This window comes from Mus musculus, chromosome 2 (assembly GCF_000001635.26).
Source record: "Mus musculus strain C57BL/6J chromosome 2, GRCm38.p6 C57BL/6J".
NCBI classification, from domain to species: Eukaryota; Metazoa; Chordata; class Mammalia; order Rodentia; family Muridae; genus Mus; species Mus musculus.
Genome location: NC_000068.7, coordinates 154,838,075 through 154,854,917, shown reverse-complemented (window position 1 = coordinate 154,854,917; position 16,843 = coordinate 154,838,075). Strand labels below are relative to the sequence as shown.

General features: G+C 39.9%; 1 protein-coding gene across 10 annotated transcripts in view; it reads right to left on the bottom strand.

Annotated features, from left to right (window-relative positions):
* Raly (hnRNP-associated with lethal yellow) overlaps window positions 1-16,843 on the bottom strand; it is an 80,091-nt gene that overhangs the window by 16,093 nt on the left and 47,155 nt on the right. The window contains exon 1 of one of the 10 annotated variants that reach the window (XM_017316631.2): window positions 3,427-3,586. The exons of 8 other annotated variants lie outside the window; for them this stretch is intronic. The gene's annotated coding sequence lies outside the window, so the exon portion shown is untranslated. Of the gene's footprint in view, window positions 1-3,426; window positions 3,587-16,843 lie in introns of those variants that run through there. One more of the 10 variants, XM_030248812.1, reaches the window with a different exon arrangement.

Below are 16,843 nucleotides of genomic sequence, written 5' to 3'. Positions count from 1 at the left end.
GGCTCTGTCAACCATCTCTCCTCATCTGAGTTGGGACAATAAATATAAAAGAACTTTGCAAACTGTGGAGGCTTTTACAAGATCAAATATTAGTATAACTGTATGTTTGTCTATTCTACTAATACCACCACCAATGAGACCATTCTAGAGTTGTGATCAGAATAGAACACATTCTTAGGACACCAAAGAGTCAACCATGTCACCCTGTTCTCATCTCTAGAGATGACACAGGAAGTAGCATGTGACTGCTAAGTAGAACATGCTCTGGTATCCAAACCCCAAACTTCCAGTCTGTATCCTCCCAGTTGATTTTTAAGTCTTGTATAATGCTGTGGCATGCAGGCTGCATGTTATTCTGTAGATTCCCTACACCCAAGAGGTCAAATGTCTAGAGAGTTGAATGGTACTACAGAAGTGTGTGCCATATTACCTAGCTTCCAGGCCTAGTTTTCCAAATGTCCACCTTCACAAACCAACCATCCCCAGCTTAAAAAACACCCCTATTTTATGCTTTCCCCCCCTTTATCTCCTTTCCACTATTTTGGGGGGGAGGGAGAGGGGAGGTGAGAACAGGGTTTCTCTGTACAGCCCTGGCTGTCCTGGCATTCTGTAGACCAGGCTGGCCTTGAACTCAAAAATCCACCTGCCTCTGCCTTCCAAGTGCGAGGATTAAAGGCGTGTGCCACCACTGCCCAGCTCCTTTCCGCTTTTTAAAAAGACAAAATAGCATGCCTTCAACTTGCTATATAGCCCAGAATGACCTCATCACAAGTACTGGACTACCACATCTAGACTCTTTCTGGGAATCCTAAAATATCAATATAGTTTTCAGCAAACAACTACCTAACTTGATAGTCAAGGAGACTTGACATTCTACAATCAAGACTAATCTGCTGTAAACCTGACTCTGGCTTCCAACCCTGCCTCTAGCATTTAAACCTGCCCACGACTGGACCTGTTCCTTGTTCATCTGCAAGGAGGAGTTGCTACTCTTGGTCTTGTTGCACCAATGCTGCTTAGTTTTAGCCAGTCCTGATGGGTTATTTCTGGTTCTGTTCTCCTCCCTTTGCCCTTAGATAGCCCTGGGACAGCAAGCAGTAAGTAGCTGTCAGTGATATGGGACTATCTCTGGTGAAAGCCAAGCAATCAGTCAGATCAGTATCTAAGGACTCCTTAGTTCAGAGATCCTGGTTACCAGGCAGCCATGGATGACAGAACATCTATTAATCTCATTAAACTCATCAGGCCCCCACTCATTAACACTGCTCAAATGATCATTACTGGCCAGACAGGCCTAATTTCCCAAGTAGTACTGACAATCTCCACTCCCAAGAGAAACCCCAGCTCTCAGTTACCCAAACACAGAAGCGCAGGCTGAACTGGCTACAGTACAGAGCCATGAGGCTCTACTTTGGCTTGTCTGTTCATGTGACCCAAACAAATCATGCCATTTCTACAAACAATAACACCCTTATTCTGAAAACAGAAAGCATCTCCCTAATTATCTTTTCAGACCTGCCTTGTCATCAAATAGGCTAATCGATGTGAAAGTGCTCCATTGCATCTGTAACAAACTATTCAAAAGATACAGGATTATACCATTTCTATTACTGCCCAATTTCTATACCTCATATTTAACAACCATTATTGAGTGTTCCCCATGCTGACCTTGCTGAGGAAAAAAAATAGTACTCTGTTTGTCAGGAAGCCCTCTTGCACCAAGTATGGTGGCACATGCCCTTAATCTCAGCAGTAGCTGAGGTCAGAGTAGTTTACACAGTGAGTTCCGGGCCAGCCAGGGCTACATAGTGAGACCCTGTCTCAAAAACTAAAAGTCTTTTTTTCTTGGAACCTAGCTTTTGATTGTTAGTTTTGTTTTTCCTCAAAACAAAGACAAAATAAAATGAAATAGACCAACATAAACTTTTGAGTTAGGTAGAATTGAGTTCCAAAGCTAGTCCTGTCAACTTGTAGGCTTGGCCGTGTCCCTCACACTTATTAGGCTTCAAAATCCTCAATGGTGAAGCTATTCTTCTATGGCCAGAGAGAGTACCCAGGAAGCCAGTGAGATGGCCCAGCTGGTAAAGACACATGCCACCAAGCCTGAAGACCTATGCTTGTTATATCTATAGGACATTTACAAGAGAACCATTTCTGGCCTGCTGTTCTGACATCCACATGTGCACCCACAGACAGACAGACTGACTGACTACATACATACATACATACATACATACATACATACATACATGGAATTTTTAAAGAAATTTAAGTCAGAGGTTGGAAAGATAGCTCAGTAGTTAAGAACACTGGCTGCTCTTCCAGAGGACCAGGATTCACTTCCCAGCATCCACATGGCAACTCACACCTGTCTATAACTAGTTCTAGGGTTTCCAGTACCCTTCCACAGACATACATGCAGGTAAAATCACCAATGAACATAAAATAAAAATTATATATTTTTTAAAAGTTTAAGTATAAAATATTAGGTCAGGCCTGGTGATACACATCTTTAATTTTCAGCACTCTAGAAGCAGAAGCAGGCAGAACTCTGTGAGTTAAAGGTAAGCCCAGTGTGATAGCCATTCCTAGTTGTCAATCTGACTGTATCTAGATAAAGCCCAAGCAGCTGGGCACTGAGGGATTTCTCTTCTGTTTTCGTTCTTTCTTCTTCTCCTCCTCCTTTTTTTTTTTCCTTTTTTTGGGGGATGGGATAATGGTTCAAGACAGGGTATCTTTGTGTAGCCCTGGCTGTCCTGGACTTGTTTTATAGACCAGGCTGGGCTCGAACTCAGAAATCAGTCTGTCTGCCTCTACCTCCCAAGTTTTAAGATTAAAGGCATGCAATACCACACCTGGCCTGGGGATTTTTCTTAATTAAATCATCTTAACTGGGAAGACCCACTTCTAATCTGAATCTCTGAGGTGGAAAAATAGACCTTCAATCCAGATCTTCTGAGATTAGAAGATCCACCTTTAATCTGGGTCACACCTTCTGCTGGCAACCTACATAAAAGACATGAAAGAAAGCTCACTCTCTTTGCCTGCTCTCACTTCTGCTAGCAAGTCCATTCCTTCACTGCATCAGATCCTACCTCTTTGGGATTCCAGTGTATACTGAGGACCAGCTGAGACATCCTGCCTCACAGACTGAACAACTACTAGATTCTTGGGACCTTCTGTTCAAGACAGCCATTGTTGGATTAGCTGGACAACACCCTTTAAGTCATTCTAATAAATACCCTTTCTGTAAAATATAGAGAGATTCATTCTGTAAGTTCTATTCCTCTACAGAACCCAAATATACTTCGTCTATACAGCAAGTTCCAGGACAGTCAGGTCTACGTTAAGAGACCCTGTCTCAAAATACTACCTAAATAAATAATAAAAGAAATTTAAAAAAGGAAATAAAAGTTAAATATTAACCAGTCTAATGTCAAGTGCTGGTAGGTATTAAGAAAAAGAATGTTGCCATGTGGTGGTGATCCATGCCTTTAATCCCAGCACTCCAGAAAGCAGAAGGCAGGCAGATCTCTTGAGTTCCAGTCTACAGATGACGTTCCACAACAGCCAGGTTACACAGAGAAACCCTGTTTCAAGTAATAACAACAACAAAAAGAGAAAAGGAAAAGGAATGAAGGGGGTGGGAGGGATGTTATGGTTTGGATAAATAGTTCCAAAGGTTCATGTGCTGAATGAAGTCTGATTCTCCAAATAGAAGCACTATTTTTAATGACTGGACTGAGGATGCTAACCAGTCTATCAAGACTTAACTCCCATGATGAGCTCATGGCCGTACAAGCTGTGTGTGTGTGTGTGTGTGTGTGTGTGTGTGTGTGTGTGTATGTGTTGGGGTTGCGAGGGGAGGGAGGAGAGAAGGGCAGCACCTAGCTGGAAGACTGAAGTCACTGAAAGCATGTCTTTGAAGCGTGTATCTCTTGTTCTTTTCTGTGTCTCTGCTTCTGGCTACCTTAAGAGGAACAGTTTTGTTTTACCATGCCCTCTCTACCATGGCATTCTGCTTGACCACAGACCCAGAAACAAAGAACTAAACATTGATTGAAACCTCTGAAACTGTGAACCAAACCAAATTCTCACTTCCTTAACTGAACAGAAAGTCTACACTGTTATGCCATCTTAGTATCTACAAACTTCAACAGTGTTTTATCAAACCATCATGGCAAAAGAAGGGATTCCAGGCTTTGCCTTGGCCACCCTCCACTGCCCCAGAAGTAGCCTAAGCAGAGCAGTATGGGTAATCTGAAAAGGGAAGGAACATGGGAGAAAGGATCTACCAAAAGGGAGACTGTCTAAGATGAATTACCACTGGGTGGTAGCAAGAAACTGTAGGAAAAATATACAGAATTGTATCTTTCAAACGTATCCTTTCTCACCTGCTTCTCTTAATCCGCAGACTTAAAGAAGCTTCCCTAGTCAATTCCTGCTAGATGTTTTGAGAACCTGACATGATGTTTTGCCTGGCTATCTATCCTTTATCTTATCTATGTACCTAATATTTGCTATTTACTCTTTTATTTTGGATTGCTATATACTTAGTTCACTTGTTCAAAAACAAAAGTATGACTATCATAAGTCATTCTCTGAGACACATAAAACATTAGATTTTAGACCACAAAGCCTCTCGGTATGATGGTGTCAATGTAACCAGACAAGTTAGTGCTACTCAAGCCAGAGATGGCACAAATACAGGTGAGACCAGAGTCAGTCCTTTCAATCTTGGCCAAAACAGCCCCAATGGTGAGCTGAGCATAGAGTTGGTCAGTTTCTGATCCTTTAGGCAAATTCACTAGCTTCCTTAGAGCAAACTCACAAGCCCAAGAGCCAATCAGCACTTTGCTGTGAAACTGCAATTTAGCCCCCTCCCCCTTTTCATGCCTCCCAAAGCTGGCTCCTCTCACCGTGATAATGTGGCAAGATTAGTCATTGCTTGCTGTTGCTTGATTATAGCTATTCTTTGCTGTAAATGAAGTTTAAAACTCATCAAAGGGTTTGTCAGCTATGACTTACGAGGCTTTCTCCTGCAGAGAAGTCAGGCAATGACAAATGCCCCTCTAGTTCTGTTATCCATTATAAGTTGGAAGGTGCCATGTTCCAATTACTGAAGACCCCACTACAGCTCATGGAAAACCTTCCTCTAGGCTATAGCCATTACTCAGGCCTGGCAGGGCTAGCCTAAATCCAAGCCTCCTTGAGTAAGAGTGGACAAGAGTACTTTTCCTGACTTTTGGGCCAGTCCCTTCCACCCTTACCTTATATTAACCCTCGTGGTTTAGATACATTTCATAGAACTGTGTTTGTTATCTCAAAATAGTCAGGTTAGAGACTGCCTAAGACAAATACACATTGAGGAAATAAGATCATTTATAGACAGGTGAATGATATCAAATGTGATCCTTCAGGGGAAAGCCAGAAGATGGAGTATATGGGATGTTCAGATAAAACAGGCTTAAAAATCCTTTAGAAAGCCTCTATTATAAACAGTGGCCACAGTATTTAACATCCACTATATGTCAACTCTTGTCATGCTAGAAGTTAAAGAATGTAAAATGATAAAATATGGCCCCTTTCTCATGAAAAAGAAATGAGAAAATTAAGATCCTGATAAAGCTACTTGTTTAAGGTCAAAACTAAGTTAGGTCAATAATACAATTAGAACTCTAGCTCTGGTGACACACATAAAAAGTAGAGGGACTAAGAGTTCCTGTGTACATTCTATGCAGAAAACGGCATAGCTCTCTCCAGATTCTTAATCACTGACTGCCCTATAACCTCTCCTACATCTCAGAAAAACGAGGGTGATAGCAGGACTTGCTTCAGAGTGGTGAGGAAGATTAAGTAATGTGCACACAAGGCATTAGTAGGCACATATTTTAAGTAACCTAAATATTTACTACCACATCATCTATAAAGCAACTCTCTGAGATAGGTATTGATAATTTAATAAACATGAGTGAAGAGCTTTTCTACCTTGTCATCAACTAAGTCTGTATTTCTCAAAAGTATTCATGAAGAATGTTTTTTTTTAATTCTAATAAGTACTGATACAAGAAAATGTCAAACAACCAAAGTTTCTAAGTATTTACTATCAATTTTCATACTTAAGAGTGAACTAAGCTGGGCGTGGTGGCGCACACCTTTAATCCCAGCACTTGGGAGGCAGAGGCAGGCGGATTTCTGAGTTCGAGGCCAGCCTGGTCTACAAAGTGAGCTCCAGGACAGCCAGGGCTATAGAGAAACCCTGTCTCGAAAAAAAACCAAGAGTGAACTAGCAATAACAAATGAACTACAATTTAAAGAATGGCTTTAGGCTCTGTCCTATCAAATTCTATGAAAACAAAGTGGGGAAGGGGGGAGAAAAAAATTAATTTCATTTCTTTCAAGTCATTTAGCTTGATTTTTTTTTTTAGACTTTGATGCCAAGAGTACTTTATAAAAACTGCCATTATATTCCTTTTCTATCTAAGAGTGAGGAAAATAGGCAGGCTAAGGATATGTTCTTTTAGAGGTAATATATCTTGGTTATCTACTGTGTAGGCCATGTATAAGGGAAGACAATTTAGGTTTAACAAGGACCAGAATGGTTGCTCTGGTGCCAGAGGCCTGAGGAGAGGACAGATTCCAGAAGAATGATATTTATGGCTTGGCTCTCTGGGCACCAAAAGAATAAGGAAACCAGACAAGATTGAAAGGCCATGTCCTAGCTTTTTAATTGATGTACATATGTAAATTGTGTGTGTGTGTGTGTGTGTGTATGATGTGTGCTCACTCAAGTGTGCACAAGTGGAGGGCAGCAGTCAAGTTAAGATGTTTTTATTGCTTTTCACCTTATTTAAGACTGAACCTGGAGCTCATATTTGCTAGAATGCCTTCTGGATCTGCCTATCTCTGGAACCTGCCCACACACCAGGGTTGAAAACATGTAATGCCACTGCCTGGCTTTTAGGTGGACGTAGGAGATCCAAACTCAAGACAGTGTTTGCATAATATGGTGGTTTGAATAGGAATGGCCCCGTAAACTCATGTGTTCGAATGCATGGTTCACAAGAAATGGCACTATTAGGAGGTATGGCTTTGTTGGAGTAGGTATGACTTGCTGGGAGAAGTATGTCACTGTGTGAGCAGGCTTTGAGGTTAGAGACAGGTCACTTCCTGCTGCCTATCAGGATATAGAACTCAGCTCCTACTCCAGCACCATGTCTACTTGCATGCTGTCATGTTTCATGCCATGACAATAGTGAATAAACCTCTGAGATTGTAAGCCAGCCCAATTAGATAGTTTCCTTTGTAAGAGCTGCAATGGTCATAGTGTCTTTTCACAGCTCTAAAACAAGAGAAATAAAAATAAATAAGTACTTTAATCACTGAAGTATGTTTCTAACCCCTTTTATTGTGTTCTGCCTTGTATCATGGCTGTTTGTAAGACTATCAAAGTCATTTTTCAAAGCTACTATACATCTGAGACTGTAGAGGACATGGCTTGATATAAGTTGGCTTTAAATACATGACCTGGGCTGGAGATGGCTTAGCAGCTAAGAGGACTGGCACTCTTCCAGAAGACCCAGGTTCAACTTCCAGCACCCACAAAGCAGATAACAACTGTGACTCCAGTTACAAAAGATTCAGTGCTCTCTTCTGGCCTCCATGGGCACTGTAAATATGTGATACAAAGACACACACATGTAAAACAGTCAAATACATAAAATAAAATTGTTTAAAATATATTTTTTTAAAGACAAATGAAGTCAGCCATAGTTGCTGAAGTCTTTAACTCAAGCACTGTAGGAAGAAATTTGGGACAAGCCTGATCTACATAATGGGTTCCAGTACGACCATTTGTCCATAGTTTTAATAAACATCATTCTGTAGAATGACTGCTTTAATAACTAAATGGATTTATAACAGTCTAGGGCTGGTGGTCACTGCAGCTTTCCCAACTTCTCATTATCATAAACAGTATCATCTGAGGGAAAGCTTATTCTATATACTGATACTTTCTTGGGATAGATTCCCAGGAGAAGAATTACTGGCTATATATATGAACATTTTTACAGCTCTTGAGATATACTGCCTAATTGCTTTCCCAAATGGCTGTACCAATTTATAGTGCTATCTTGAGTGATTGCCACTTTCATGGCCAATACAGGATCATGTATTACTGTGCTTGTGTATGAAGTGTGAATTAGTAGAGGAAAACAAATCCATGTGAAAATGAATAGTCTTCTGATTTTGTTTACTAGTTTTTACTTCATAGAATTTTGAACACTACAAGGAAATAATTATAGCTCCTTAGGTAAAGGAACAACAAAAAGACTTTATTGCTGATTTATCAAGAAAGCATTTATTGGGGCAGAAGAGATGGCACAGGGGTTAAGAGTACTTACTCTTTTGCAGAGAATGCAGGTTTGATTCCCAGCACCCACATCAACAGCTCACAACCACTAACTCTCCAGTTCCAGTGTATCCTATAGTGTGTGTGCCCCTTAGTGGACGCATCAGAAATTCTAATCTTATTAAGAGGGACACAATAAAGTCAGTCCACATGCAGTGGAAGCAGAAACAACAAAAGCGATAGATACAGAAGCTTAACTTGTAACTTGAAAATAATATGTAGAAAGTTTGGGATGTGTAAGGATTCATGCTGCAGAAGATGACACCAGAGAAACTAGATGACAGTTCATGAGGACAACTTTGTGGCCAGCAAAGAGTGAGAGCTAGTATTTATTCTTATGTGTAAGCCACAGTGCTCTGTAAGAAGGCACACATTAAGGGCTCTAGAGACTCAATCAACCCCTGGGCAGAGTATCCTGTCTCATGCTGGCTTTTCTATTTTTATTACATGTTAATTTCTTTAGAATAGGGGAAGGACAAGCATACCCATACAAAAGTCAAAGTACAACTTGCAGAAGTTGGTTCTCTCCGTCCACTATGTTAGATCTAAGAACTGAACCACAGGTTAGTTTTTAGGCTTAGCAGCAAGTAACTTTACCCACTAAGCCATCTTGTCAGCCCAGATTTCTTACTTGTAAAACGGAAAGATTATAAGATCTTCCTCATATGTAGGTCACTGGGAAAATTTAGTGAAAGTTAAACATTTGGGGAATATTCTAAAAAAGACATTTCTATTGCTCCCATTTACTAGGTGGCTCAAAATTGCACAGTATTAGTGTTAAATGAGGTATAAGAGCCTGCATGTGGGGCTGGAGAGATGGCTCAGTGGGTAAGAGCACCAACTGCTCGTTCGAAGGTCCTGAGTTCAAATCCTAGTAACCACATGGTGGCTCACAAGCACCCACAATGAGATCTGACACCCTCTTCTGGTGCATATGAAGTCAGCTACAGTGTGCTTATGTATAATAATAATAAATAAATCTTAAAGAAAAAGGAGGGGGGCTGAATGCGCACACACACACACACACACACACACACACACACACACACACACACACACGAATGAACAAACAAACAAATGAACAGGAATGGAACCAATTTCAGATGTGATGAAAGCTGAGGTCAAATGAATTTCCAATTACAAATACTGTAATGTGACTGATAGCTCTGATTAAAACTTTTCAGGTAAAAGTTTGTTTCCTATCACTCAGATCCTCGAGATTCTGAAATAAAATCTGCTGCATGTCTGTATTTACACATCTGCCTCCCTGTACTAAATCATATAATCTAAAAATAAAAAGATATGATTACATCAATGACTGCAACCCTGGCCTCCAACACTATTACCCTAAAACCAGTGGGTATCTGTTAAAATTAATGCAAACAAATAGGTGTAAGAATCCTACCAAGGGGCTGGAGAGATGGCTCAGTGGTTAAGACCACTGACTACTCTTCCAAAGGTCCTGAGTTCAATTCCTAGCAATCTCATTATGGTTCACAGCTATCTTTAATGAGATACAATGCCCTTTTCTGGTGTGTCTGAAGATAAACAGCAAAGCAACAGTATACTCACATACACAAAATAAATAAATCTTAAAAAAAAAAAAAAAAGACTCCTACCAAAGCTGGGCATAGTAGTATGTATCTTTAATCCTAGCAATCAAGGAATCCTACCCAAGTCCTGCTACAGTAAGTGATTCTTCACAGTTGCTGATAGAAATTTCTTAATGTTAATATATAGCTGCAGTTCTTGAGATTTGCACAAGTACTTTACCCCTCAGTAGGGAAGAAGGAGAGACGAGGCAGTGACAAGAGAAAATAGAGCAAGAGGCTAAGTTCACTACATTACTGTGAACAAAGGAAAGGAGAGGCTGAGGATTCTGCCAGACTTCTAGATCTGGGCTTTCTGTGGTAAGGACAATGCACAAGGTCTTCACCAAGCAGGGAATAGCAAAAGCCAGAAAACACTATCTCTGTGAGCAATCTACACAAAGGAGATCCACTCTATACACTGCCTGGTGATCTTCAATATGGCCAACTGTACTTCATGGTGTCCCACTATGCTGAAACAAACACAAGGCAATGTTTAAAAGACATAAAGTTCACTCCTGAGACTATAGTGGTTTTTCAATTGGTAACTATTTTTTGAACATTGACCACACATCAAGCTCATACTAAGCAATTGTGAATTAACAGTACACCTATAAATGATGACCTTAATATCCTGTTTCCGACCTTAATATCCTGTAACAAGGGAAAAACTTCAATGTCATAGGACTTTTTAAAATATTAGATAGGCTTTGGAGTCATGCAATGGTGGCATCACACACCTTTAATCCCAGCACTCGGTATGCAGAGACAGGTGGGTCTCTGTGAGTTTGAGGCCAGCCTGGTCTACACAATTGAGTTCCACAGCCACAAAGAGACCCTGTCTTGAAAAACAAACCAAACTAACGTAACTAACTGAAGATGGGCTTTGGAGCTTTAGACCTGACTCTGTGGTTAAGAGCATTGACTTCCCTTTCAAAGAACCCAGGTTAAATTCCCAGCAATCATACAGCAGCTCCCAACTGGCTGTAACTTCAATTCTAGAGGACCCTACAGCTTCACACAAACAATGTGCAGGAAAACCAATAAAAACAAAATCGAAAGAAAGAGAGAGAGAGAGAGAGAGAGAGAGAGGGAGGGAGGGAGGGAGGGAGGGAGGGAGGGAGGGAGGGAGGGAGGCAGGCAGGCAGGCAGGCTTTCAAGCCCGTCTCTTCTTTGAAGAGTCAATATAAATATAAAGGAGGCTTTTTTTTTTTTTTTAACTAAATCCAATCTAGAAGGGTTAGAAAAAATATAGGGGCAGCCCCCACCAATTTCCAATACAACCTCTTCTTCCAGGGGCTGGATTAAAAAAAAAAAAAACCCGGGCTGGTGAGATGGCTCAGTGGGTAAGAGCACCCGACTGCTCTTCCGAAGGTCCGGAGTTCAAATCCCAGCAACCACGTGGTGGCTCACAACCATCTGTAACGAGATCTGACTTCTTCTTCTTCTGGAGTGTCTGAAGACAGCTACAGTGTACTTACATATAATAAATAAATAAATCTTTAAAAAAACAAAAACAAAAAAAAACCCAAAATATAGAAAACCACAGTAATATATGTCTTTAATACAGTACTTCATAGGCAGAGGCAGGTAGATCTCTATGAATTTGGGGCCAGCCTGGTTTACACAGTGAGTTTCAGGGCAGCCAGGGCTACACAGAGAAACCATTATGTGTTTGGTGGGACTCCCAAAGCACATTCTACCCTATGAATTTCATGATGGAGATGGTGACAACAGAGGAGAAAATTGGCAGATTCTCTTCAAATTAGTGGTGTTATAATTACTGATACCAGAGTGGTCCTCACTGAGAGCTACACGGTGGGAGCCCAAGATCCCTAGGATGCCACCTTAACTTATAGGAAGAACTAAATGTGCCTAAGTCCTTTACCCTCAGTAGGGCAGAGGGAGAGGCCAGACAGTGATGAGAAAAAACAGCCTTGTTGGTTAGCTGCACTAAGCTAATTTACCTGACCAGGACTCTGGTCCTTCAACTGTTTGGAAACATTGGGTGGCCATTAAATCTGTTGTTTACTCATTTTCCTGCTCACTGGAACAAACACAGCAAAACAAAAAGCTTGATGCTCTCTGGTTAGTGTTTGCAGAAATGTCTCTAATTTCAAGATCTGCTGGTTAGAAAAGGAAGAATGATGCAGCACGAATAATGCTGTTGTCCACAAGGGAGTTGCCTCTGACCCTGAGCTTTATATAAATAGTGGTTCTGATGGCTCTGTTATAAATCTTTCTCACCTGATCATAAGACTAAAAAGGAACAAGACAACATCATTGTTGCAGTAATTCTTCAATGGAGAATAGTGCCCCTTAACATACTAGCAAAAAGGACTAAATATCAAAAAACATTAATACTTTTCCTCATCCACTTCCTGTCAGTTTCTTCAACCATTCCCCTCTTTAACTTCCCTCCCACCACTAATCATTATATCCCAGCTAACAACTCCAGGAGGCACTTCATGCTATACTATAGGCCGTACCTGCCAAAAAACCAGATAGGCTGCCCTAAGACCTCCTCCTCTCTCTCTCTGTTGCCCAACACTGAACCCCTAGTCTCACCCCTAGCACTGCAATACAACACCAGCTGCAGCCTTTCTTCCAGCCTGCCCACATATGGATCTTCCACAGACCTTCCCCTAACTTCCCTCCCCCAATCTGTTGCTTCCTCCCAGACCCCAACTCCAGCAGGCAACCCCTGCTAACCCAAACACCACTCCTCCCAGGGCAGCAAGTAAGTAGGCTGAAGGCAGACAGGCAGTATGTCTCCTCTAGAGCCCAGCTATCCTACAACAGCAGGCCCTGAATATTCCAACATAGTTGAAGCACAAGAAAAGGTCCTAAAAATAGCCTTTTTGAATATGATAGGGGTTCTTTTTTTTTTTTTTTGCTTTTTTTAAAAAAAGATTTATTTATTTACTATATGTAAGTACACTGCAGCTGTCTTCAGACACTCCAGAAGAGGGCGTCAGATCTTGTTACAGATGGTTGTGAGCCACCATGTGGTTGCTGGGATTTGAACTCGGGATCTTCGGAAGAGCAGTCGGGTGCTCTTACCGACTGAGCCATCTCACCAGCTGATAGGGGTTCTTAAAGAAGAAGTGAATAAATCCTTTAAATAAATCCAGGCAAACACAAACAATGTAAGGAAGTAAATATAACTGTTCAAGGCCTGAAACTGGAAATAGTAAAGAAACCGCAAACTGAAGGAATTCTGAAATTGAAAAATTTAGAATTCAAACAGGAATGACGATGCAAGCTTTACCAACAGAATATAAGAACAGAAGAGAGACTCTTAGGCACTGAAGATACTTTAGAAGAAATGGTTACATCAGTCAAAGTAAATGTCAAATCTTAAAAACTTGAACAAAAAAATAAAAATAAAATCCAGAAAATGTGAGGCACTATAAAAAGACCAGACCTAAGAATAATAGGTATAAAGGAAGGAGAAGAAACCCAGCTCAAAGGTCCAGAAATTGTTTTCAACAAAACCATAAAAGGAGATGCCTATACAGGTACAAGAAGCATACCGAACATGAAATAGATTGGACTAAAATAGAATGTCTCCTCAGCACATAGTAAGCAAAACACTAAATGTACAGAAAATAGAATATTAAAGGCAGTAAGAAAAAAAAGGCCCAAAAGACAGACCTATTAGAATTACACCTCAGAAGGGCCTGAACAGAAGAGGGCAGAAGTGCTGCAGATTCTGAGAGACCACAGATGCCAGCCCAACTACTTTACCTAGCAAAACTTTCCATCACCATAAATTGAGAAAATAGGGTATTCCATGATAAAGTCAAATTTAAATGGTATCTATCTACAAATCCAGCCCTACAGAGATTGCTAGAAGGAAAAACTCAAACCTAAGGTGGCTGCAGCTATACCAAAGAAAACACAGGAAACAATCTCACACCAGCAAAAATCAAAAGGGAAACACACACACACACTCATTCATATACCATCACCAACAACGAAAAATAACATCAACATTGGTCATTGATATCTCACAATTCCCCCAATAAAAAGATAAAAACAAAATGAATGTGAAAAACAGAATCCATCCTGCTGCTGTACCCAAGAAACACACCTCAACATCAAGGATAGACATTATTACCTCAGGGTAATGAGTTAGAAAAAGATAGTCCAAGCAAATAGACCTAAGAAGCAAGCTGCTGTAGCCATTTTAATAGCTAACAAAATAGACTCCAAGCCAAAACTAATCAAAAGAGATAGGGAAGGACACTGTACACACAAAGGAAAAATCCACCAAGATGACATTTCAATTTTTAACATCTATGACTCAAACACAAGGACACCCAAGTTTGTAACATCACCACAGCTTAAATCACATACTGAACCTCACACACTTATAGTGAAGACTTCAATATCCCATTCTTACCAATGGACAGGTCATCAAGACAAAAACAGAAAATACTGGATCTAAAAGATGTTATAAAACAAACAGACCTAACAGATATTTACAGAACAATTCACCCAAACACACACACACACACACCTTCTTCTTTGCACCTCATAGAACTTTCTCCAAAATTGGCCACCTACTTGGGACACAAATATATGAGAGCAGAAATAACTCCATGTATCCTATCAGATCACCATAAATTAAAGCTGGATATCAACAACTGAAATGAGAGAAAGCTTACAAACTCATGAAAACTAAACAACTCTCTACTGAATGAAAAACCAGTTAAGACAAAACTAAAGAAATTAAAGACTTCCTAAAATGTGACGAAAATGAATGCACGGCATACCCAAACTAATGGGACACGATAAAATCAGTGCAAGAAGAACTTCATAGCAGTACGTGCCTACATAAAGAAATTGGAGTGATCTCATACTAGCAACTTTACAGCTCATTTGAAAGCTCTAAAACAAAAAGAAGTAAGCACACCCAAGAGGAGTAGACAGCAAGAAATAAACTGAAAGCTGGAATCAACAAAATAAAAACAGAATACAAAGAGACAATGAAACAAAGAGTTGACTTTATAAGAAAAATCAACAAGGGGGAAGAGAGTAAATCCAAATGAACAAATTCAGAAACAAAATGGGAGAGATACCAACAGACACCAAGGAAACCCAGAGAATCATTAAGGACATAACTTTTTAGAATCTGTACTCTACCAAATTAAGAAACCTAAAAGAATAACCTTCTTTATAGGTACCACTTTCAAAGTTAAATTTTACTACGAGATAAACAATTTAAACAGGCTTATACCTCTAGTGAAAGAGAAGCAGTCATTAACAAGTCTTTAAAAAAGGGGGGGGGGGGCGCCGAAAACTAGATAGTTTAAAGGCAGAATTTTATCAGACTTTAGAGTTAACACCAATGCTCTTCAAATTACTCCACAAAATAAAAACAGAAGGAACACTGCCTATTTGATTTTATGAGGTCACAATTGCAATCACATAAAGATTCAACAAACCCCAAAGAGATTTACAGACCAATTTTCCTTATGAACACTGATTTTAAAAATTCAATAAAATACTTGCAAACCAAATCTAAGAACACATAGAAAAGATCATCTACATGTGCCATGATCAGGTAGGCTTCATCCCAGGGATGGTTCAATATGTGAAAATTAGTAAATGTAACCTATCATATAAACAAACAGAAAGAAAAGAACATGATTAGGTGCAGAAAAGGCCTTTGACAAAAATCCAACATGCTTTTGTAAGTGCTGACACTTAATAAAGAAACTGCTGACATAAGAGGCATAACTAAACATCAAAGGCATTTTACAGCAAACCCACAGCCAACAGCAACTTAAATGCAGAGAAACTAAAAGCAAGTCCAAGAAAATCAAGAAAAAGATGAAGTTGTCCACACTTTCCATAGCTATTCAATATATTATTTCAAACCGTAGCTAGAGCAATAAGACAACTGAAGGAAGGAGATCAGGGGGATACAAACTGGAAAGGAAGAAGTCAAAGGATCATTATCTGCAGATGATATGATAGTATACGTAAGTGTCCCTAAAACTTACACCAGGGAACTCCTGCAGCTGATAAACACTTCCAGCAAAGTGGCTGGATACAAGTCTTCCTGTATACAAATGACAGTTGGACTGACAAATAAGGGAAATGCCACCTTTCACAACAGCTTCTAATATAAAACATCTTTGGGTAACTCTAACCAAGCAAGTCAAAGACTTATAAAAACTTCAAGCTTTTTTCAATAAAAGAAATTTAAGAAGTTATATGGAGGGCTGGTGAGATGGCTCAGCGGGTAAGAGCACCCGACTGTTCTTCCGAAGGTCAGGAGTTCAAATCCCAGCAACCACATGGTGGCTCACAACCATCCGTAACGAGATCTGACTCCCTCTTCTGGAGTGTCTGAAGACAGCTACAGTGTACTTACATATAATAAATAAATAAATCTTTAAAAAAAAAAAAAAAGAAGTTATATGGAAAGATCTCCCATGCTCACAGATTGCTATGATTAACACAGTAAAAATGGCCATCTTACCAACAGCAATCTACAGGTTTAATGTAATCCCCATCAAAAATCCAACACAATTCTTTTCAGATCTTGAAAGGACAATTCTTAACTTCATATAGAAACAAAAAACTCAGGATAGCTAAAACAATCCTGAACATTAAAAGAACTGCTGGAGATTCCACCATTCCCTGTTTTAAGCTCTACTACAGAGCTATAGTAATAAAAGACAAATGGTATTAGAAAAAAATTGACACAATGGAATCAAATTGAAGACCCAGACATAAATCTATATAAATATGGACAGTTAATTTTTGATAGAGAAGCCAGAAATACACACTGGAAAAAAGGCAGTATCTTCATCTGTGTTGATCAAAC